Below are 23,003 nucleotides of genomic sequence, written 5' to 3'. Positions count from 1 at the left end.
TCCATGAAGTGTGCTCAACACTTGTATGACCTCATCATCCAGGGTATCATGGAACTCTCCAGTCACTGCGAAACTACATTCTGCAGGAGTGTCCATCTCCTTACACCATTCAGCCACATCTCTCTCGGCTAAGTTCTCCATTGCAACTGTATAGGGGTTTGTTGGTTTTTCGAATCTCAGCAGTGCCTCCAATGTAACACCCCCTTTGGCCACACCCCCGGGTAGCGGGGCGTTCGGATAAGTATTAGTTGCCGTTCTACCTTGCTTAGCGCAGTGCCTCCACCCTTGTCGGTGATATTCTGGTGCTTCCGGGTTGACAGTACCTTTCTTCAGATCTCTGTCCGGGGCTTGACAAGGGAAAGCCCCGCCCACACCAACACGCCAGAGAGGATTGTGGTATAAACAAAGAAACCTTTATATGGAACTTAATAAAGTAATGGTGAAGTACAATATGCAATAACATTCACAGCATCAGTAAGATGTAATACTTTAAACGATAAACCTATCTAGAAAATGGCAGGTCTATATGGCAAAGCCCTAGTACAATGTATAACTATCACAAAGCTCAGTCGTAATACAAGGCCTGTTGCCGCGGTTCTGGAAAGAATCTTCTTTCGTTGGTGCACATGAAATATGTAAAAAATGAACAATGCTCCTTTAATTCCTAGCACATTAATATTCCTTAGTCCAAAAGATTTGGTACTGGCTACAATCATCTATCAGCAGCAGCAGGCTCTATCCCTTACAATAGAACATGGCAGCACAGCAGGTGTCTGGATGCATCAAGTCTCTTTTACTCCTTCTGCAGTGCTCCAGCTTAAAAAGTTATACTAGCCAAGAACCATTTACTCCTGGATCATAGGATGCAGTCTAAATAAGAATGCTGGTGGTAGGTACACTTACAGTTCCAGAGGAATTAACGCTGTCCTGTCCAACAGGCTGCCAAAGGGTTAAGTCTGGAAGAACGTTGCGGTGTAGCAGGGAGGCGCCTCCGTCGGTTGGGGAGGGTATGGATACCCCGTCTATTCGGCAAATCGTCCTGTAGAGTTGGTAACCTTTTCTCTGAAGGAATTAAATCCTCTTTCCATTTGCTTTCAGCCTCTGGGAGCTCAGGAGATCTTACTCTTGCATCCACCTGTGATCCCTCTCTCCTGCAGACTCCCTGAGCACATGGTCTCCCCTGCCACGCAGCCCCTCCCATCCTCCAAGGATTTGATAAACAATCACAATTGCTTTCATGCTGCATGCACAATGTTTGCAAACTGTTAACCCCTCGTTGCCTTGAACTGCACACAGGGGTTACAGTACAATAGTACAAATTATACAGCATAGGGAGGGAGCCTTGTGCTGCTGTTTGGGCTAAGGGAAAACAGATTATCATACATAATCTTTCATTCCCCCTACAGCCAACAGCAGCACAACTGGGGATTTAGCAAGTATAGCTTTACCCTAGGGTGGGTGATCCTGGCAGGCTGGTGTTAAGACAGAATGTCCAAACGCTGTAGAGTCCGCCGTGTGCCAGTCCAACCTGTAATGTTTGGCAAAAGTTAGATGTGAACTCCAGGAAGCAGCGGCACATATCTGCTCCAAAGAAAGAGAACGTCTTTCAGCCCATAATGTTGCCACTGCTCGAGTGGCATGGGCGCGGATGAAGTCCGGAGCCGGAAGATCTTGGGCACGCAGGGAGCAGGTGATGGCTTCCTTGATTCATCTTGACAAGGTTGGTTTTCATGCTTTGGCACCTCTATGGAGGCCAAACACGTTAATCAGTAGATTTTCTGACTTCCGGAAAGGCGCAGTGCGTTCCAAGTAAATACGTAATGCTCCCACCAAGTCCAGCTTGTGCATCCTTTCTTCCCACTCGGAGACCGGAGAGGGGAAAAAAGGCCGGTAAGACAATTACCTGGTTGATATTCTGAAGGGTCGGTACCTTTGGCAAGAATCCTGGGATGAACCTCAGCTGGACTCTGTCTGGAAAGAAGGTTATAAAGGGTTCAGAGGCCGCTAAGGCCTGTAGTTCGCCAACTCTTTTGGCGGAGGTTACTGCCAACAGGAAAGTTACTTTGTATGACAGGTACTTCCAGTCCACTTCAGATAGCGGCTCGAAGGGGGTGCACAGAGCCCCTGTAGAACTGCTGCTAGGTCCCTTGTAGGGACAGGAGGCTGCACTTGAGGGCGAAGCCTAGCAGCCCCTCTTAGAAATTGTTTGATTAGAGGATCTAGTGTTAACCTGGTCTCCAGGAGAGCGGACAGAGCTGAAACTTGAACCTTCAGGGTAGCGGGTGCCAACCCTCTTTCCAGGCCGTCTTGTAGAAATTCCAAGAGTGCATCCCTGTTAGGGTCGCACTGGTTACTCGTACAGCAGTTCTGCAATATTCGGGCGACCCTCTGGTAGCTCTGGTTAGTTGATTCTGCTCTTGAGTGCGCCAACGTCCTTAGTACTCCCTGGGACAATCCTCTTTCGCCACCTATGGGCTGGTTAACCTCCAGGCAGTGAGGTTGAATTTGTCCAGGCCTTGGCAAGGCTGACTGTTCCGGATTACCAGCTTCTGCACTGGTGGAAGCCTCCAGTCGTTCCCCCGACTCATAGGAATGAGGTCGGTGAACCATGCCCTTTTTGGCCAGAACGGCATGTTCCCTAATGCCGATATCTGGCCTTGCCTGGGCTTCGTCAATACCTTTGGAATCATCGGAGTGGGAGGAAAAACGTTCAGTAGTTTGAGCCTCCAAGGTATTGACAGGGCATCCAACGCCAAAGGGTTGTTTTCCCTGTACAGGGAGCAAAACCTATCTACTCTGACGTTGTATTGGGTGGCCATCAGATCCACCCCGGGGAGACCCCACATCACGGTGAGATGGTGAAAGGTACCCTGGTGTAGGGACTACTTGCCTGAGGTAGCCAACCTTTTGCTGAGTTTGTCCGCTAGGATGTTTAGGCAACCTGGGATATGAACGGCCGACAGCTGGGAGATAGTCTGTTTTGTCCAGGCGAAGATCCAGATGATAACCTGTAGAAGGGAGGGGGACCTGGTTTCCCCTTGTTTGCTGATGTGGCATACTGTCGTCAGATTGTCAGTCAAAAACTTGACCGTCTTCTTCTGCAGAAGTGGTGCAAACGTCAGAACTGCCATAAGTTCTCGCCAGCTGGGTGAGCGCGTTCTCTCCAGGTAATTCCAGGTGCCTTGTACCAGGGTCTCCCCCAGATGAGCTCCCCATTGTGTGAGGGAGGCATTTGTTGTCAACAGGGTCCAGGTAAACCTGGCCGAGGACTTCCTATCGCGAAGACGGGCCCACCGGGCTAGAGATAGCCAGGTGCTGATGGTTACCTGGAAAGGCTTTTATAGTCCCGAAGGACAGTGATTCCAGACTCTCAAGATCTCGTTCTGTAGTGAGCTGAAGTGCTACCAGGCCCAGGGAACTTCTTCTTTGGGGGCGGACATCAGACCTAGGGCCTTCCTGGCCCTCCTGGCCGTGACCTTCTTGGTGACGGAGCGATGATGAACCGCACAAGCAATCTTCCTTCTGCGAGTAGTGGGCCAAGAGATCAACATAGTGAGAGAGTCTCTGGTGAATCCTCGAAACTGGATTCATGTTGATGGAATCACAACTGGCTCTTGCCCGCAGGGGGGGGGGGGGCAATGAAATCTGTTCTGTACCCATCCTGAATAGTTGGGATGATCCCGGGATCTTGAATGAATTGGCACCGGGCGTCTAGATGATGAGAGGGACGCCCGCCTACCTCTGGAGGACTTGAGGTGTGGGGGGCTCAGTCAGAGGCCCTTTTTGCGCTCGCGGGAGACGCCATGCCCCCAACCCCTGGACTGGGGACCAGCGCGCCTCTGACGTCTAGAGGAGGATCTGCCTTCTCGAAAGGTAGCCCTTCTCCTTTCGGGTGGCTGTGGGAGATTTTTTGTTTTCGTGTCTGCCAGGTTCTCCATAATTTTATCAAGCTCCCTGCCAAAGAGCCTCCCTGGCTCGAACGGGAGCGCACAGAGCCCAAATTTTGATGTGTTGTCCACGCTCCACGGCTTCAGCCATAGTGGACACCTGGCTGTTGAGAGGGCCATCGCCTTTGCAGCCAGCCTCGCCTGCATTCGTGAAGCCTCTGTATCTATGTCCCTAGATAGGGACACTAGCTCATCCCGCAGGCCTGAGAACACCTCGTTGGCTGCAATGGCTACTGAGGCCTGAGAGGAGGCAGTGGAGTATGCCCGCCTTAGGGACCCTTACACTTGGCGGTCCAATGGGTCCCGCAGACTTGAGCCATCCTCTGCGGGAAGGACCGTTCGGCGGGACAATTTTGCCACCGCGATATCCACTTTGGGTGGCGGAACCCAGACCCCCTGCTGGGACTCAGTTACCAGAAAGAGAGTTCTAAACCGGGCAGACGGTGCAAAGGCTCTCTCTGGACGCCTCCACTCTCCTTTCATCACATGGACCAGGTCTGAATTGGCTCTAAATGATTTCGACCTGCGGCTAGGTCCCTCGCCGGCTTCACGGTCTCTGGGCCTAATGGCCCTAAAGAGCCTGCTCATTTTCTCCAAGGGGAAAATCTCCTTTTCTGTCTCCTCCAAGTCCTCGTCTGAGGACTCCACCTCCCCGATATGTAATCTTTCTAAGGGGGGGAGGGAGGGCTCGACCACATCTAGCCGGGCCTCTTTGCTAGGTGAGAAATGGTGTCGTCCACCTTTCTCATAGACTGGGAGACAAAGTCTTTGACCCATGAGACTACTTCTCTGATAGGAGTAGCCTCAGAGGGGGAGCCCTACATCCTTGACAGAATCTGTACTCGCAGGTATCTGGGAGGGGAATTCTGCATTTGGCGCAGGCCAAATCTCTCCTCTTTGAAGTGGACTTCCTCCGCGGCAGGACGGATGACGACGAGGAAGACATACTGTGAACAGAGGAGAAAACACATATATGCAAATAAAAAAGGTCCTTTGGTTCTTAAGGGAACACCCCCCCCCAGTCCCACCCCCTCCACCAAACCTTGCAGAAGGGAAATCCAACTTTAACAGCAGATTAGTCTCCTGAGGCAACAGCACTCAGAAACAATGCATGCAACCAAAACGACAAGCAAAGGTGAAATGTGGAGGGGAGTTTAAATAGGGACCTCTGGAGGAGGGGCCGGCCTGGCTACACCCCCATCAAGCCGAGTCCACTGTATTGGTTAAAAATAGTAGCCCCCTCTTCTACCCACAGGAGGGGGAACAGTGGTAGAGAAACTCTCCTTTTTAATATAATTCTGCAGTTATTGCAACTATTCTCAGCCGCAGCACCTCCGTCGGGCCGCACGGCTGCGCATGTGTGGTACACCCGGAAGCGGTCCCCGGCCCGGCCGGAACCCCGATGCAGCAGACTGGTTCCTAGGGACGGCCCGGGAAAGTAAGTTTCCCTGTCCTCCTGCAGCATCCGGCGCCCAGTGGAGCGGAGCGCCAAACCAGCCGACGTTCCCGCCGACATCAGCTCCCTGCACGCAGGGAGAACTTCTCCACAGAGGCAAAGGAGAAGAGGGGAGTGAAGCCTCCATGACAGTTCTCCGAGCCAACGCTGCCGCAGGGTTGGATGAGCCACGCATCAAGTAGGTAAGTAGAGAGGGGGAGAGGGGACCCCTATAGGAGGTCAGAGCACCTCTCCCCAACCACCTGTCCTGTCCCACAGTACAGAAAAAAACACAAGGGGGAGTGGGTCTTCCGGCCTCTTATAGGGGTCAAAAGCTGTTAGGAAATTAAAAATTCCACCTGTCCTAACAGCTCATAGGGGCAGGAATACCCCAGTTGTGCTGCTGTTGGGCGTAGGGGGAATAGCCTTTCTTAGGGAGCATTCACACGGCGTAACGTCCCGCGAGATTTGGCACGTGTACGCCGCGTGACCCTTTGCATGCCGTACACGCTCCCATTGAGTTCAATGGGAGCGGGGAGCGTATGCGCCGCGCTAGTTTGCGGCCGTGCATTTATTCACGGCCGCAAACTAGCGCGGCGCATATGCTCCCCGCTCCCATTGAACTCAATGGGAGCGTGTACGGCACGCAAAGGGTCACGCGGCGTCTACGTGCCAAATCTCGCGGCACGTAACTCCGTGTGAATGCTCCCTTAAGGGCGAAAAAAAGGGATTCTAATGATAGAATCCCTTTAACCCTTAGATACGATTGTCAGGATTTCTCACATAAATACTGTCTCACAGGCAAAGCCAGCTCTGCTTAGCTCTTTTCATAGCAGTACCTGTATGCAGTCAGTAATGAGGGATGGTTGTAAATAAGTTAGCACAGTAACACTGGAAGATGCACAATATGAAGCTGATGTAGCAGAGCTGGATTTGATAGGTGATAAGAATGAGAAGGTTGGGAGAGAAAAACAAACTTACATGCTGCAGGACCAAGAGTCAGTTTGCAATAACCTGAATTTTAGGTCTATGTTTACATATAGAGGTAACAAACTCCCTGTCTCAGCCCTTATCAGCAAAATTCAATTAGCCGATCTGATATCTGGAAGAGGAAGATAAACAGCTCAGGAATAGCAGCTCACTCCGAGCACTCAGATCCCCCCTCCCTTCCTGAGAGCAGGGAGCTACGTCACTTGTCCTGGGTGGAGAGATAAGATCATCCCCAGGTCCATGGTTATGGAAATAAGGTGTAAACAATGAAGTGAATAATCTCAGATAGTAGCCAAACAAAACAGTTTAGCTGAAGCAATGAATTTAGGAAAAGTCTTGAATCCACATAAGCTAGCAGTATAGATTGGATCCTTGAGATGGGACAACCCCTTTAATAGTAACTCCTACAATTTCTATGGACTCTGCTTCCCCCAGTGCAGCCAGTTTTCCACATAGCAGGGTAACAAACTAGTTTTAGTAAAGGTCCATTGACCAAGGTCAGCGATGAGGTGAGGTCCGAGCTGAGAGGTAGCTGAACATGTCCAGTATTTACTATATTTTTCATAAAACATTCAATGTTTCTCCTGACCAGTTTCATATCGAAGTGGCCCAGAGGCAGGGGTGCAGGCAGCTGTCAGCCATGGTCCAGGTTAGAACCTCAGTCTGCCAGTTAAAGGGATTCTATCATTAGAATCACATTTTTTTTCGCCCTAACACATAGGAATGACCTTAAGAAAGGCTAATCTTCTCCTACCTTTAGAGATCTTCTCCGCACCACCGTTCGGTAGATATCCCGGTTCTCTTCGGTATGCAAATGAGTTTTCTCGCAGCACTGGGGGCAGTCCCTTGCGTTCAAACAGCACTAAGGCATCCCCACTGCCCAGTGCTGCTAAAAACTCTCCAGTGACTCCTCACCTTCTTCTGGCACACCTCTCCCCCATGTCCTCTGCGATGATTCTTCTTCTGGCGTCTTCTGGATCTAAATCCCAGGCATGCACAGTCAGCTCAGTCATCGGGCCTCGGGCAAAGCTTACTGTGCATGTCTGCGGCCATTTTCTTGTGGCCGCTTACACGGGTGTACTTCATGCACAGTAAGCTTGTGTAGGCCCGATGGCAGAGCTGACTGCGCATGCCTGGGATTGAGATTCAGAAGACGTCGCAAGAAGAATCATCACAGAGAATGTGGCTAGGAGGCACGCCAGAAGAAGGTGAGGCGTCACTGGAGAGGTTTCTCGCAGCACGGGGCACTTGGGAAGACCCCAGTGCTGTTTGCGCGCAGAAGACTGCCCCCAGTGCTGCGAATAAACTCATCCCGATATTCTTCGGTATGCAAATGAGTTTATTCGCAGCACTGGGGGCAGTCTCCTGTGCTCAAACAGCACTGGGGTCTTCCCTAGTTCCCTGTGCTGTGAGAAAACTCTCCAGTGATGCCTCACCTTCTTCAGGCACGCCTCCTACCCGCGTTCTCTGCGATGATTCTTCTTGTGGCGTCTTCTGGATCTTAATCCCAAGCATTTGTAATCAGCTCTGCCATCGGGCCACGGACAAAGCTGACTGCGTATGTCTGCGGCCATTTTCTTGTGGCCGCTAACACGAGTGTACTTCATGCACAGTAAGCTTGTGTAGGCCCGATGGCAGACCTGACTGCGCTTGCCTGGGATTTAGATTCAGAAGACGTCGCAAGAAGAATCATCACAGAGAATGTGGCTGGGAGGCGTGCCTGAAGAAGGTGAGGCGTCACTGGAGAGATTTCTCACAGCACGGGGCACTTGGGAAGACCCCAGTGCTTTTTGAGTGCAGAAGACTGCCCCCAGTGCTGCGAATAAACTCATCCCGATTGTCTTCGGTATGCAAATGAGTTTATTCGCAGCACTGAGGGCAGTCTCCTGCGCTCAAACAGCACTGGGATCTTCCCTAGTGCCCCATGCTGCAAGAAAACTCTCCAGTGACGCCTCACCTTCTTCAGGCACGCCTTCCAGCCGCGTTCTCTGCGATGATTCTTCTTGTGGCGTCTTCTGGATCTAAATCCCAAGCATTCGTAATCAGCTCTGCCATCGGGCCATGGACAAAGCTGACTGCGCATGTCTGCGGCCATTTTCTTGTGGCCGCTAACACGAGTGTACCGCATGACTGTATGCTTGTGTAAGCGGCCATAAGACGTTGGCCACAGACATGCGTAGATGGATCTGCCCGAGGCCCAATAGCAGAACTGTCTGCGCATGCCTGGGATTTAGATTCAGTAAGCGCCGCAAGAAGAATCATCGCAGAGAACGCGGTTGGGAGGCGTGCCAGAAGAAGGTGAGGCGTCATTGGAGAGATTTCTCGTAGCACTAGGGATGCCCCCAGTGCTGTTTGAGCGTAGGGAACCACCCCAAGTTCTCCAAAAAATCTCATCCCGATTTTTTTTCAGTATGCAAATGAGTTTTTTGCAGCACTGGGGGCGGTCCCTTTCACTCAAACAGCACTGGGGGCATCCCTAGTGCCCATCGCTGCGATAGAACTCTCCAGTGATGCCTCACCTTCTTCAGGCACACCTTACAGCCACTTTCTCTGTGATGATTCTTTTTACGGCGTCTTCTGGATCTAAATCCCAGGCATGCGCAGTCAGTTTTCCAATTGGGCCTCGGGCAGAGCCAACTACGCATGTATGCAGCCATTTTCTTGTGGCCGCTAACATGAGTGTACCGCATGCACAGTATGCTTGTGTAAGCGGCCATAAGACGTTAACCGCAGACATGCGTAGTTGGATCTGCCCGGGCCCAATAGCAGAGCTGACTGCGCATGCCTGGGATTTAGATCCAGTAGGCGCTGCAAGAAGAATCATCGCAGAGAACGCAGCTGGGAGGCGTGCCAGAAGAAGGTGAGGCGTCACTGGAGAGATTTCTCGTAGCACTAAGGATGCCCCCAGTGCTGTTTAAGCATAGGGGACCACCACCAGTTCTCTAAAAAAAAAAACTTATCCCGATTTCTTTTGGTATGCAAATGAGGTTTTTTGCAGCACTGGAGGCGGACCCGTTCACTCAAACAGCACTGGGGGCATCCCTAGTGCCCATTAGTGCGAGAAAACTCTCCAGTGACGCCTCACCTTCTTCAGGCACACCTCACAGTCACGTTTTCTGCGATGATTCTTCTTATGGCGTCTTCTGGATCTAAATCCCAGGCATGCGCAGTCAGTTTTGCAATTGAGCTACGGGCAGAGCCAACTACGCATGTCTGCAGCCATTTTCTTGTGGCCGCTTACACGAGTGTACCGCATGCACAGTATGCTTGTGTAAGTGGCTACAAAAAAATGGCCACAGACACACATAGTTGGCTCTGCCCGAGATCCAATTGCAGAACTGACTGCACATGCCTGGGACTTAAATCCAGACAATGCTGCAAGAAGAATCATCACAGAGAACGCTGCTGGGAGGCATGCCAGAAGAAGGTGAGGTGCCATTGGAGAGATTTCTCACAGCACTGGGCACTGGAGACACCCCAATTGCTGTTTGAGCGCAGGGGACCGCTCCCAGTGCTGCGAACAAACTCATCCCGGTTTTCTTTGTTATGCAAATGAGTTTTTTCGCAGCACTGGAGGCGGTCCCCTACGCTCAAACAGCACTGGGGGCGTCCCCAGTGCTGCGAGAAAACTCTCCAGTGACACCTCCTCTTCTTCTGGCATGCCTCCCAGCCGCTTTCTCTGCGATGATTCTTCTTCCGGCGTCTTCTGGATCTAAATCCCAAGCATGCGCAGTCAGCTCTGCTATTGGGGCTTGGACATAGCTAATTACGCATGTCTGTGGCCATTTTCTTGTGGCCACTTACACAAGCACACTGTGCATGCGGTACACTCGTGTAAGTGGCCACAAGAAAATGGCCGCAGACATGCGCACTCTGCTCTGCCCGAGGTCCAATGGCAGAGCTGACTGCACATGCCTGAGATTTAGATTCAGAAGACGCCAGAAGAAGAATCATCGCAGAGTACACGGTGGAGAGTCGCGCCAGAAGAAGGCGAGGTGTCACTGGAGAGTTTTCTCGTAGCACTGGGAAAGACCCCAGTGCTGTATGAGGGCAGGAGACTGCCCCCAGTGCTGCGAGAAACTCATTTGCACACCGAAGAGAACCGGGATATCTACTGAACAGCGGCACAGAGAAGACTTCTAAAATTCGGAGAAGAATAGCCTTACTTAAGGTTATTCCTACGTGTTAGGGCGAAAAAAAGGGATTCTAATGATAGAATCCCTTTAACCCTTAGATACGATTGTCAGGATTTCTCACATAAATACTGTCTCACAGACAAAGCCAGCTCTGCTTAGCTCTTTTCATAGCAGTGCCTGTATGCAGTCAGTAATGAGGGATGGTTGTAAATAAGTTAGCACAGAAACACTGGAAGATGCACAATATGAAGCTGATGTAGCAGAGCTGATTTGATAGGTGATGAGAATGAGAAGGTTGGGAGAGAAAAACAAACTTACATGCTGCAGGACCAAGAGTCAGCTTGCAATAAACTGAATTTTAAGTCTATGTTTATATACAGAGGTAACAAACTCCCTGTCTCAGCCCTTATCAGCGAAATTCAATTAGCCGATCTGATATCTAGAAGAGGGAGATAAACAGCTCAGGAATAGCAGCTCATTCCGAGCACTCAGATCCCCCCTCCCCTCCTGAGAGCAGGAAGCTAAGTCACTTGTCCTGGGCGGAGAGATAAGATCATCCCCAGGTCCATGGTTATGGAAATAAGGTGTAAACAATGAAGTGAATAATCTCAGATAGTAGCCAAACAAAGCAGTTTAGCTGAAGCAATGTATTTAGAAAAAGTCTTGAATCCATATAAGCTAGCAGTATAGATTGGATCCTTGAGATGGGACAACCCCTTTCATAGTAACTCCTACAATTTTTATGGACTCTGCTTCCCCCAGTGCAGCCAGTTTTCCACATAGCAGGGTAACAAACTAGTTTTAGTAAAGGTTCATTGACCGAGGTCAGCGATGAGGTGAGGTCCGAGCTGAGCAGTAGCCGAACATGTCCAGTATTTACTATATTTTTCATAAAACATTCAATGTTTCTCCTGACCAGTTTCATATTGAAGTGGCCCAGAGGCAGGGGTGCAGGCAGCTGTCAGCCATGGTCCAGGTTAGAACCTCAGTCTGCCAGTTAAAGGGATTCTATCATTAGAATCACATTTTTTTCGCCCTAACACGTAGGAATGACCTTAAGAAAGGCTATTCTTCTCCTACCTTTACAGATCTTCTCCGCGCCGCCGTTCGGTAGATATCTCGGTTCTCTTCGGTATGCAAATGAGTTTTCTCGCAGCACCGGGGGCAGTCCCCTGCGTTCAAACAGCACTAAGGGCATTCCCACTGCCCAGTGCTGCGAAAAACTCTCCAGTGACACCTCACCTTCTTCTGGCACACCTCTCCGCCATGTCCTCTGCGATGATTCTTCTTCCGGCGTCTTCTGGATCTAAATCCCAGGCATGCACAGTCAGCTCAGCCATCGGGCCTCGGGCAAAGCCGACTGTGCATGTCTGCGGCCATTTTCTTGTGGCCGCTTACACGGGTGTACTTCATGCACAGTAAGCTTGTGTAGGCCCGATGGCAGAGCTAACTGCGCATGCCTAGGATTTAGATTCAGAAGACGTCGCAAGAAGAATCATCACAGAGAATGTGGCTGGGAGGCGCACCAGAAGAAGGTGAGGCGTCACTGGAGAGGTTTCTCGCAGCACGGGGCACTTGGGAAGACCCCAGTGCTGTTTGAGCGCAGAAGACTGCCCCCAGTGCTGCGAATAAACTCATCCCGATTTTCTTTGGTATGCAAATGAGTTTATTTGCAGCACTGGGGGCAGTCTCCTGTGCTCAAACAGCACTGGGGTCTTCCCTAGTGCCCCGTGTTGCGAGAAAACTCTCCAGTGATGCCTCACCTTCTTCAGGCACGCCTTCCAGCCGCGTTCTCTGCGATGATTCTTCTTGTGGTGTCTTCTGGATCTAAATCCCAAGCATTCGTAATCAGCTCTGCCATCGGGCCATGGACAAAGCTGACTGCGTATGTCTGCGGCCATTTTTTTGTGGCCGCTAACACGAGTGTACCGCATGCACAGTATGCTTGTGTAAGCAGCCATAAGACGTTGGCCGCAGACATGCGTAGATGGATCTGCCCGAGGCCCAATAGCAGAACTGACTGCGCATGCCTGGGATTTAGATCCAGTAAGCGCCGCAAGAAGAATCATCGCAGAGAACGCGGTTGGGAGGCGTGCCAGAAGAAGGTGAGGCGTCATTGGAGAGATTTCTCCTAGTACTAGGGATTCCCCCAGTGCTGTTTGAGCGTAGGGAACCACCCCTAGTTCTCCAAAAAAACTCATTCTGATTTTTTTTCAGTATGCAAATGAGTTTTTTGCAGCACTGGGGGCGGTCCCTTTCACTCAAACAGCACTGGGGGCATCCCTAGTGCCCATCGCTGCGAGAGAACTCTGCAGTGACGCCTCACCTTCTTCAGGCACACCTTACAGCCACGTTCTCTGTGATGATTCTTTTTACGGCGTCTTCTGGATCTAAATCCCAAGCATGCGCAGTCAGTTTTCCAATTGGGCCTCGGGCAGAGCCAACTACGCATGTCTGCGGCCATTTTCTTGTGGCCGCTAACACGAGTGTACCGCTTGCACAGTATGCTTGTGTAAGCGGCCATAAGACGTTGGCCACAGACCCAAGGCCAATAGCCCAATAGCAGAGCTGACTGTGCATGCTTGGGATTTAGATCCAGTAGGCGCCGCAAGAATAATCATCGCAGAGAACGCGGTTGGGAGGCGTGCCAGAAGAAGGTGAGGCGTCACTGGAGAGATTTCTCGTAGCACTAGGGATGCCCCCAGTGCTGTTTAAGCGTAGGGGACCACCACCAGTTCTCCAAAAAAAAACTTATCCCGATTTCTTTTGGTATGCAAATGAGGTTTTTTGCAGCACTGGAGGCGGTCCCGTTCACTCAAACAGCACTGGGGGCATCCCTAGTGCCCATTAGTGTGAGAAAACTCTCCAGTGACGCCTCACCTTCTTCAGGCACACCTCACAGTCACGTTCTCTGCAATGATTCTTCTTATGGCGTCTTCTGGATCTAAATCCCAGGCATGCGCAGTCAGTTTTGCAATTGAGCCTCGGGCAGAGCCAACTACGCATGTCTGCGGCCATTTTCTTGTGGCCGCTTACACGAATGTACCGCATGCACAGTATGCTTGTGTAAGTGGCTACAAAAAAATGGCCACAGACACACATAGTTGGCTCTGCCCGAGATCCAATTGCAGAACTGACTGCACATGCCTGGGATTTAGATCCAGACAATGCTGCAAGAAGAATCATCGCAGAGAACGCTGCTGGGAGGCGTGCCAGAAGAAGGTGAGGTGTCATTGGAGAGATTTCTCACAGCACTGGGCACTGGAGACACCCCAATTGCTGTTTGAGCGCAGGGGACCGCTCCCAGTGCTGCGAACAAACTCATCCTGGTTTTCTTTGTTATGCAAATGAGTTTTTTCGCAGCACTGGAGGCAGTCCCCTACTGGACTCTCCAGTGACACCTCTTCTTCTGGCATGCCTCCCAGCCGCTTTCTCTGCGATGATTCTTCTTCCGGCGTCTTCTGGATCTAAATCCCAAGCATGCGCAGTCAGCTCTGCTATTGGGGCTTGGACATAGCTAATTACGCATGTCTGTGGCCATTTTCTTGTGGCCATTTACACAAGCACACTGTGCATGCAGTACACTCGTGTAAGTGGCCACAAGAAAATGGCCGCAGACATGCGCACTCTGCTCTGCCCGATGCCCAATGGCAGAGCTGACTGCACATGCCTGAGATTTAGATTCAGAAGACGCCAGAAGAAGAATCATCGCAGAGTACACGGTGTAGAGTCACGCCAGAAGAAGGCGAGGTGTCACTGGAGAGTTGTCTCGTAGCACTGGGAAAGACCCCAGTGCTGTATGAGGGCAGGAGACTGCCCCCAGTGCTGCGAGAAACTCATTTGCACACCGAAGAGAACCGGGATATCTACCGAACGGCGGCGCAGAGAAGACTTCTAAAATTCGGAGAAGAATAGCCTTACTTAAGGTTATTCCTACGTGTTAGGGCGAAAAAATGGGATTGTAATGATAGAATCCCTTTAACCCTTAGATACGATTGTCAGGATTTCTCACATAAATACTGTCTCACAGGCAAAGCCAGCTCTGCTTAGCTCTTTTCATAGCAGTGCCTGTATGCAGTCAGTAATGAGGGATGGTTGTAAATAAGTTAGCACAGAAACACTGGAAGATGCACAATATGAAGCTGATGTAGCAGAGCTCGATTTAATAGGTGATGAGAATGAGAAGGTTGGGAGAGAAAAACAAACTTACATGCTGCAGGACCAAGAGTCAGCTTGCAATAAACTGAATTTTAAGTCTATGTTTATATACAGAGGTAACAAACTCCCTGTCTCAGCCCTTATCAGCAAAATTCAATTAGCCAATCTGATATCTGGAAGAGGAAGATAAACAGCTCAGGAATAGCAGCTCATTCCGAGCACTCAGATCCCCCCTCCCCTCCTGAGAGCAGGAAGCTAAGTCACTTGTCCTGGGCAGAGAGATAAGATCATCCCCAGGTCCATGGTTATGGAAATAAGGTGTAAACAATGAAGTGAATAATCTCAGATAGTAGCCAAACAAAGCAGTTTAGCTGAAGCAATGTATTTAGGAAAAGTCTTGAATCCACATAAGCTAGCAGTATAGATTGGATCTTTGAGATGGGACAACCCCTTTAATAGTAACTCCTACAATTTTTATGGACTCTGCTTCCCCCAGTGCAGCCAGTTTTCCACATAGCAGGGTAACAAACTAGTTTTAGTAAAGGTTCATTGACCGAGGTCAGCGATGAGGTGAGGTCCGAGCTGAGCAGTAGCCGACCATGTCCAGTATTTACTATATTTTTCATAAAACATTCAATGTTTCTCCTGACCAGTTTCATATTGAAGTGGCCCAGAGGCAGGGGTGCAGGCAGCTGTCAGCCATGGCCCAGGTTAGAACCTCAGTCTGCCAGTTAAAGGGATTCTATCATTAGAATCACATTTTTTTCGCCCTAACACGTAGGAATGACCTTAAGAAAGGCTATTCTTCTCCTACCCTTAGAGATCTTCTCCGCGCCGCCATTCGGTAGATATCCCGGTTCTCTTCGGTATGCAAATGAGATTTCTCGCAGCACTGGGGGCAGTCCTCTGCATTCAAACAGCACTAAGGGCATCCCCACTGCCCAGTGCTGCGAAAGACTCTCCAGTGACGCCTCACCTTCTTCTGGCACGCCTCTCCGCCATGTCCTCTGCGATGATTCTTCTTCCGGCGTCTTCTGGATCTAAATCCCAGGCATGCACAGTCAGCTCAGCCATCGGGCCTCGGGCAAAGCCTACTGTGCATGTCTGCGGCCATTTTCTTGTGGCTACTTACACGGGTGTACTTCATGCACAGTAAGCTTGTGTAGGCCCGATGGCAGAGCTGACTGTGCATGCCTGGGATTGAGATTCAGAAGACGTCGCAAGAAGAATCATCACAGAGAATGTGCCTGGGAGGCGCGCCAGAAGAAGGTGAGGCGTCACTGGAGAGGTTTCTCGCAGCACAGGGTAGATAGCCCTAGACTGTTTAAGGAAAGGGCTGTGGACTCATTGGCTAGATTATTAAAGATATTTGGTAAATATTGGTGACGTTTTGGTCTTAGTCCATAAAAAAGAGAGCGTGCGGGTGCCTCGGGCATAGTGGTGTCGGGGGACGTGGCCTCGGGCATAGTGACGTCGGGGGGCGTGGCCTCAGGCATAGTGACGTGGGGGGGCGTGGCCTCGGGCATAGTGCCGTCGGGGGCGTGGCTTCGGGTGTTGTCATGGGTACGGGCTCCGCTGATTTTGCGGCCGTGCGCATGGGTGGGTCGGCGCGTTCCGCCCCTTTGGGGGATTTTTCTTCGGGGGGTGGGGGGGCCAGAGGGGTCCGCCGGGTTGCTTCGGCTAACGCCTCGCGTGGCGGCGTTCCGCGCGATACCAGGGTCAGGGAAGGGGGCCGCCAGTTTTCGCGTCATCATTCTAACGTGTCTCCTTTTTCTGAGTCCTCCTCATCAGAGGACGACAGGTACCGCCGTGGCAGTGGGCGTCACCTGGATTCTTCTGGACGGCACGGCAGCAGGAGGAGCTATCGCAGTCGCACAAGCCATACTGGACGTCGCACCCCGAGCAGTCGTTCGTCCTCCAGGTCACGTCGGAGCTATAGCCGCTCAGACCGAAGGCTGCGGGACCGGTCGCAACATTCTTCATCACGCAGAGGGAGTCGTCGGGGATCTCCAGCCGAGGCTCGTCCGGAGAGGGCTACGTCTTCTGCATCCGGTCCTAGTCGTCAAGAATCACAGCCTCTACCGACCGCTCCAGTGCCGGCTGCTCCTCTTCCGGTCCCTACAGGGCCGCAACCTGGTGAGTACGCTCGTGCCTGGGCACCTCATACTGCACCTACACTAGCTCCCGGTCAGGACCTCTCTTCTTTCCTTAGGCAGTTACTTGCAGTCTCGGAGGGATCGCAAGCTAGACAGGACGTGGTTTCCGCTACTGCACCCGGGGGGGTTGCTCCCTCACCGGCCGTAGAGTTGGTTTCCAATTGCATGCTCCGAGACACTATGTTCTGTGGGGTTGCTCCGTTAGGAACTCATGTCCCGGCGGAGCTTAGAGACAAGATAGGGAAAGGGGAATTTATAGACATTTGGTCCTTGCTGTCGGCAGACCATATTGCCGTCGACAAGGAGCGAACTTTTGAGAAGGGTTCTGAGCGTAAGCAGAAAGTGGCCAAGACCTTCGGCAACTGGCTGCAGGCTTTCGCCACTATGGCTTACATTATTTGCCAGACTTCTCCGTCAAAGGGCCCGGAGCTCTTTGTTTACCTGGACACGGTGTATAGTGCGTATAAGTTGCACGGGGGTTCGGCCTGGTGGCGGTACGACGAGGAGTATCGTCGCCGCCTGGCGCTTACCCCCTCCGTCGGTTGGGCCTCTAAGGCCACCGACGTTTGGATACAGTTGATCCTTTCCCAGCGTCCCCAGCGGCCATTTCCCTCCGGTGCCGCCGGTGCGGGGCAGCAGCCCGCAGCGGCGGCACAGCGGCAGAGTGGCACGTGTTGGCTCTACAATGAGGGCCACTGCCGTTTCCACTCTGCCTGTCGATTCAAGCACGAGTGTTCAATCTGTGGTGGGTCGCACTCGGCTTTGTGCTGCTTCCGACGCAACAGGCAGGGCGGAAAGCTGGGTGCTGCCGGCAGCGCAGAGAACACCAGTGAACGTGCGGCTGCTGGAGCAGTGGCTCGCCCTCTACCCCAGGAGGCGGGAAGCAAGCCTGCTTCTTGAGGGTTTCTCTAGTGGTTTCTATATTCCCCACGCTTCTTCTTCGGTTATGTTTCTTTCACCTAATCTGAAGTCGGTCAGGGAGAACGAGGAGATGGCTTGGGAGAAGGTAATGAAAGAGGTGATGTTGGGCCGGATGGCCGGTCCTTTTGCCGATCCCCCGTTGTCGAATTTGAGAGTTTCTCCGTTGGGTTTAGTGCCCAAAAAGGAGGCTGGCAAGTTTCGGCTCATACATCACCTCTCTTACCCTCCCGGGTCGTCGGTTAATGACAGCATTTCGAAGGAGGATGCGGCAGTGTCGTACACCTCCTTCGACAGGGCCGTTTTTCTGGTTGGTAAGGCTGGTCGGGGTGCTCTAATGGCAAAATCCGACATTGAGTCGGCGTTTCGTTTGCTGCCGGTGCACCCCGACTGTTTCCATTTGTTAGGCTGTAGGATTAGGGATAGTTTTTTCGTCGACATGTGCCTGCCTATGGGATGTTCCATTTCCTGCTACTATTTTGAGTTATTTAGCTCCTTCTTGGAGTGGTCTTTGCGCTATGAATCGGGCATCCCGTCGGTTTTGCACTATCTCGACGATTTCTTGTTTGTTGGTCCAGGGGATTCACCAGTTTGTGCTTATGTATTAGCTACCTTTCGGTCTCTGATGTCCCGGCTTGGGGTTCCCCTTTCGGCTGAGAAGACGGAGGGCCCATCTACACGGCTGTCGTTTCTCAGTATAGAGATCGATTCAGCCGAGATGGTTTTCAGGCTTCCGCCGGATAAGCTCGACCGTCTCCTCGGCATGGTCGGGGATTTCCTTTTGGCTAAAAAGGTCACGTTACACCAGATGCAGTGTCTCCTCGGCCTCTTGACATTCGCTTGCCGGGTTCTGCCCATGGGGCGCGCCTTTTGTCGCCGGCTATTGCTGGCCACAAAGGGCGTGCTGCAGCCCGACCATTTTATTCGCATTACGCGTCCTTTAAAAGAGGATCTGCGTGTTTGGTGCGCTTTTCTCTCTCAGTTCAATGGTCGGGCGGTTTGTCAGCAGGCTGAGGTTGCCAATGCCGAGCTTTCTTTATTTACGGATGCGGCTGGTGGTGACGGTTTCGCGGCCGTTTTCGGGGATGAGTGGTGCAGGGGGTCTTGGCCACTACTGTGGTTCGAGACGGGCCTGGTTAAGAACTTGGCTTTATTGGAATTTTTCCCGATTGTGGCCGCGGTAGAGCTTTGGGGAGATAGGATGGCCAATCGTAGGATAGTGTTCTGGTGTGATAACCTTTCTGTAGTGCAGGTCATTAATAGTCAGTCTTCCTCCTCACCTCCGGTGCTGGCGCTGCTTCGGCATTTAGTTTTGCTTTGTTTACAGCGTAATATTTGGTTTAAAGCGCGCCATGTGCCTGGGGTGCGGAATGAGATTGCTGATGCCTTGTCTCGCTCACGTTTTCAGGTCTTCCGTGCCCTGCATCCGTCGGCGAGACCGGAGGGTTGGTACTGCCCCGATTCCTTGTGGAGCCTGGTAGGGAACAACTGCTAGAGCTTATTCGAGATTCGGTATCTGCGACTACTTGGAGGAGTCACTACAGTGCTTGGGTCCTTTGGTTGTCTGTGTCTGGCGGTTCTGTACCCGCGGACGCTCCGAAGCTGCTAGATGTATCTTTGGAATTTTTAGTCAAGTTGAGAGATCAGGGGCTGTCTTACTGCGCTGTAGTTAAAAAATTGGCTGGGGTGGCGTTTATGCTCAAGCTTTTTGGTAGAGTTGATATTACAAAGCATTTTGCTGTTAGACAAGTTTTGAAGGGTTGGCGGAAGGAGAAGCGTGGGGGGGATAGGCGCAGACCGGTTTCTTTTAGTTTGTTACGTTGTTTGTTCGGGGTTCTAGAGGTAGTGTGTCGGGATGGGTACGAAGTGGTGTTGTTGCGGGCCGCTTTCGCTTTAGCCTTTTTTGCGGCCCTCCGTATTGGGGAACTGGTCAGTCCCAGTAAGTCTAGGCCCGGGGGTTTGGGGGCGGGTGATGTTGTGGCTTCTGAAGCAGAGATTAGGATCTGTCTTCGTCGCTCGAAAACGGATGTTTTCGGGCGGGGAACATGGATCACGATTGGGCGCACGGGATCGGAGTTTTGCCCCGTGTTGTTGGTGAGTGATTACATGTCTCGGCGCCCCCAAGGGGAAGCCTTTTTGTTGCATGAGGCTGGTGCTCCGCATACTCGTTTCCAGTTTTTGTCAGTTTTTCGTGCCTGTATAGTTGCTGTAGGGCTGGAGCCTCGGGACTTTGGCACCCATTCGTTCCGTATCGGTGCCGCTACAACGGCCGATGCTTGCGGTTTGGGCGACGAGGCTGTGGTAATGGTGTGGCTCATCGGCCACTCTTTTTTGTTTTGGGCGGAGAAGAGAGCTGCAGTTCGGCCTGGCGGTCTCCACTTTGGTCTGACTGGAGTTGATGTTCGTTGGCGGGGTCGACGGGGATTGCAGTGGAGGCAAGTGCTACCGGAGATAGTGGCTGCGGGTCGCGTGACAGCTGGTCCTGCGGTAGTTGTTGTGCACGCCGGAGGTAATGACTTAGGCCATGTAAAATTGGCCGAACTTATTACTATGATAAAAGAAGACCTCCGCCGCGTTTATGATTTTTTCGATCGCGTGGTCCTCGTCTGGTCGGAGGTCATGCAACGCCTTTGCTGGAGAGGGGCGTGTGATGTTGCCGCAATTGATAGGGCGCGGCGGGTTTTGAACATTAGGGTCTCCAAGTTTGTTCGATCCTTGGGGGGGGTTGCTGTTCGGCATGTGGAGTTAGAGGGTAATAATGAGAGGCTGTTGATGAAGGACGGGGTGCACCTCAATCCCATCGCGTCTGATATTTTCCTTTCAGGGTTACAAGATGGCTTGGAACGGGCTTTGGTTCTTTTGGGTGGGGGGGCCAACAGGCAGGTGTAGAGGGTGGGCGGTACACTGCCTGTTTGGGTGGCGGGGGGTCCATGCCCAAGTCTGAAGTGGTATTAGCCTACATGCTCGCTGGATCGCAGCGGAGCGTTCAGGAGAAGATGAGAGGGAAAACCGGAAGTGGGGCATGGACGGTTTACCCGTTTATTCGTTATTGGTTTTTTCTAAATAAAGCTGTGGCCTACCCCACTTATACCACACTTTAGTTTACTGTGGTTATTTACTTGCATATGCACATTTAGTAGGGATAGTCACCAAGGGGTAAAGTTATTCCTATAAAGGTATGGGTCCAATGAGTCTAGATAGCCCTAGACTGTTTAAGGAAAGGGCTGTGGACTCATTGGCTAGATTATTAAAGATATTTGGTAAATATTGGTGACGTTTTGGTCTTAGTCCATAAAAAAGAGAGCACGTAGGCGGGTACTCACCTTCTACCACGGACGTTTTGGTGAGAGGAACACCCGCCCACCCTGCCCTTCTGGTTTTGGTATCTGTGGACTGGTTTTTTCTCTTTGTTTGTTCGTTTTTTCTTTCTTTCAGATTCGTTGTCACAGCTGGCGGGGGGTCCATGCCCAAGTCTGAAGTGGTATTAGCCTACATGCTCGCTGGATCGCAGCGGAGCGTTCAGGAGAAGATGAGAAGGAAAACCGGAAGTGGGGCATGGACGGTTTACCCGTTTATTCGTTATTGGTTTTTTCTAAATAAAGCTGTGGCCTACCCCACTTATACCACACTTTAGTTTACTGTGGTTATTTACTTGCATATGCACATTTAGTAGGGATAGTCACCAAGGGGTAAAGTTATTCCTATAAAGGTATGGGCCCAATGAGTCCACTTGGGAAGACCCCAGTGCTGTTTGAGCGCAGAAGACTGCCCCCAGTGCTGTGAATAAACTCATCCCGATTTTCTTCGGTATGCAAATGAGTTTATTCGTAGAACTGGGGGCAGTCTCCTGTGCTCAAACAGCACTGGGATCTTCCCTAGTGCCCCATGCTGCAAGAACACTCTCCAGTGACGCCTCACCTTCTTCAGGCACGCCTCCCAGCCGCGTTCTCTGCAATGATTCTTCTTGTAGCGTCTTCTGGATCTAAATCCCAAGCATTCGTAATCAGCTCTGCCATCGGGCCAAGGACAAAGCTAACTGCGTATGTCTGCAGCCATTTTCTTGTGGCCACTAACACGAGTGTACCGCATGCACAGTATGCTTGTGTAAGCAGCCATAAGACGTTGGCCACAGACATGCGTAGTTGGATCTGCCCGAGGCCCAATAGCAGATCTGACTGCGCATGCCTGGGATTTAGATCCAGTAAGCGCCGCAAGAAGAATCATCGCAGAGAACGCGGTTGGGAGGCGTGCCAGAAGAAGGTGAGGCGTCATTGGAGAGATTTCTCGCAGCACGGGGCACTTGGGAAGACCCCAGTGCTGTTTGAGCACAGAAGACTGCCCCCAGTGCTGCGAATAAACTCATCCCGATTTTCTTCGGTATGCAAATGAGTTTATTCGCAGCACTGGGGGCAGTCTCCTGCACTCAAACAGCACTGGGGTCTTCCCTAGTGCCCCATGCTGCGAGAACACTCTCCAGTGACGCCTCACCTTCTTCAGGCACGCCTCCTAGCCGCGTTCTCTGCGATGATTCTTCTTGTGGCGTCTTCTGGATCTAAATCCCAAGCATTCGTAATCAGCTCTGCCATCGGGCCACGGACAAAGCTGACTGCGTATGTCTGCGGCCATTTTCTTGGGGCTGCTAACACGAGTGTACCGCATGCACAGTATGCTTGTGTAAGCAGCCATAAGACGTTGGCCGCAGACATGCGTAGTTGGATCTGCCCGAGGCCCAATAGCAGACCTGACTGCGCATGCTTGGGAATTAGATCCAGTAAGCGCCGCAAGAAGAATCATCGCAGAGAACACGGTTGGGAGGCGTGCCAGAAGAAGGTGAGGCGTCACTGGAGAGATTTCTCGTAGCAGTAGAGATGCCCCCAGTGCTGTTTGAGCGTAGGGGACCACCCCCAGTTCTCCAAGAATCTCATCCCGATTATTTCAGTATGCAAATGAGTTTTTTGCAGCACTGGGGGCAGTCCCTTTCACTCAAACAGCACTGTGGGCATCCCTAGTGCCCATCGCTCCGATAAAACTCTCCAGTGACGCCTCACCTTCTTCTGGCACACCTTACAGCCATGTTCTCTGTGATGATTCTTCTTACGGCGTCTTCTGGATCTAAATCCTAGGCATGCGCAGTCAGGTCTGCTATTGGGCCTTGGGCAGAGCCAACTACGCATATCTGCAGCCATTTTCTTGTGGCCGCTAACACGAGTGTAGCGCATGCACTGTATGCTTGTGTAAGCAGCCACAAGAACATGGCCACAGA

At 51.6% G+C, this 23,003-nt stretch overlaps 1 protein-coding gene across 1 annotated transcript in view; it reads right to left on the bottom strand.

Annotated features, from left to right (window-relative positions):
• The window catches only part of LOC142210521 (uncharacterized), a 297,487-nt gene extending 279,206 nt beyond the window's left edge, over window positions 1-18,281 (bottom strand). The window contains exon 1 of the mRNA XM_075279732.1: window positions 18,278-18,281. The gene's annotated coding sequence lies outside the window, so the exon portion shown is untranslated. The remainder of the gene's footprint in view (window positions 1-18,277) is intronic.
• Window positions 18,282-23,003: the final 4,722 nt, after the last annotated feature.

The sequence above is a fragment of the Leptodactylus fuscus genome, chromosome 6, assembly GCF_031893055.1.
Source record: "Leptodactylus fuscus isolate aLepFus1 chromosome 6, aLepFus1.hap2, whole genome shotgun sequence".
NCBI lineage: Eukaryota > Metazoa > Chordata > Amphibia > Anura > Leptodactylidae > Leptodactylus > Leptodactylus fuscus.
Note: the sequence above shows the minus strand (reverse complement) of the source record. Positions and strands in the feature narration are given on the sequence as shown.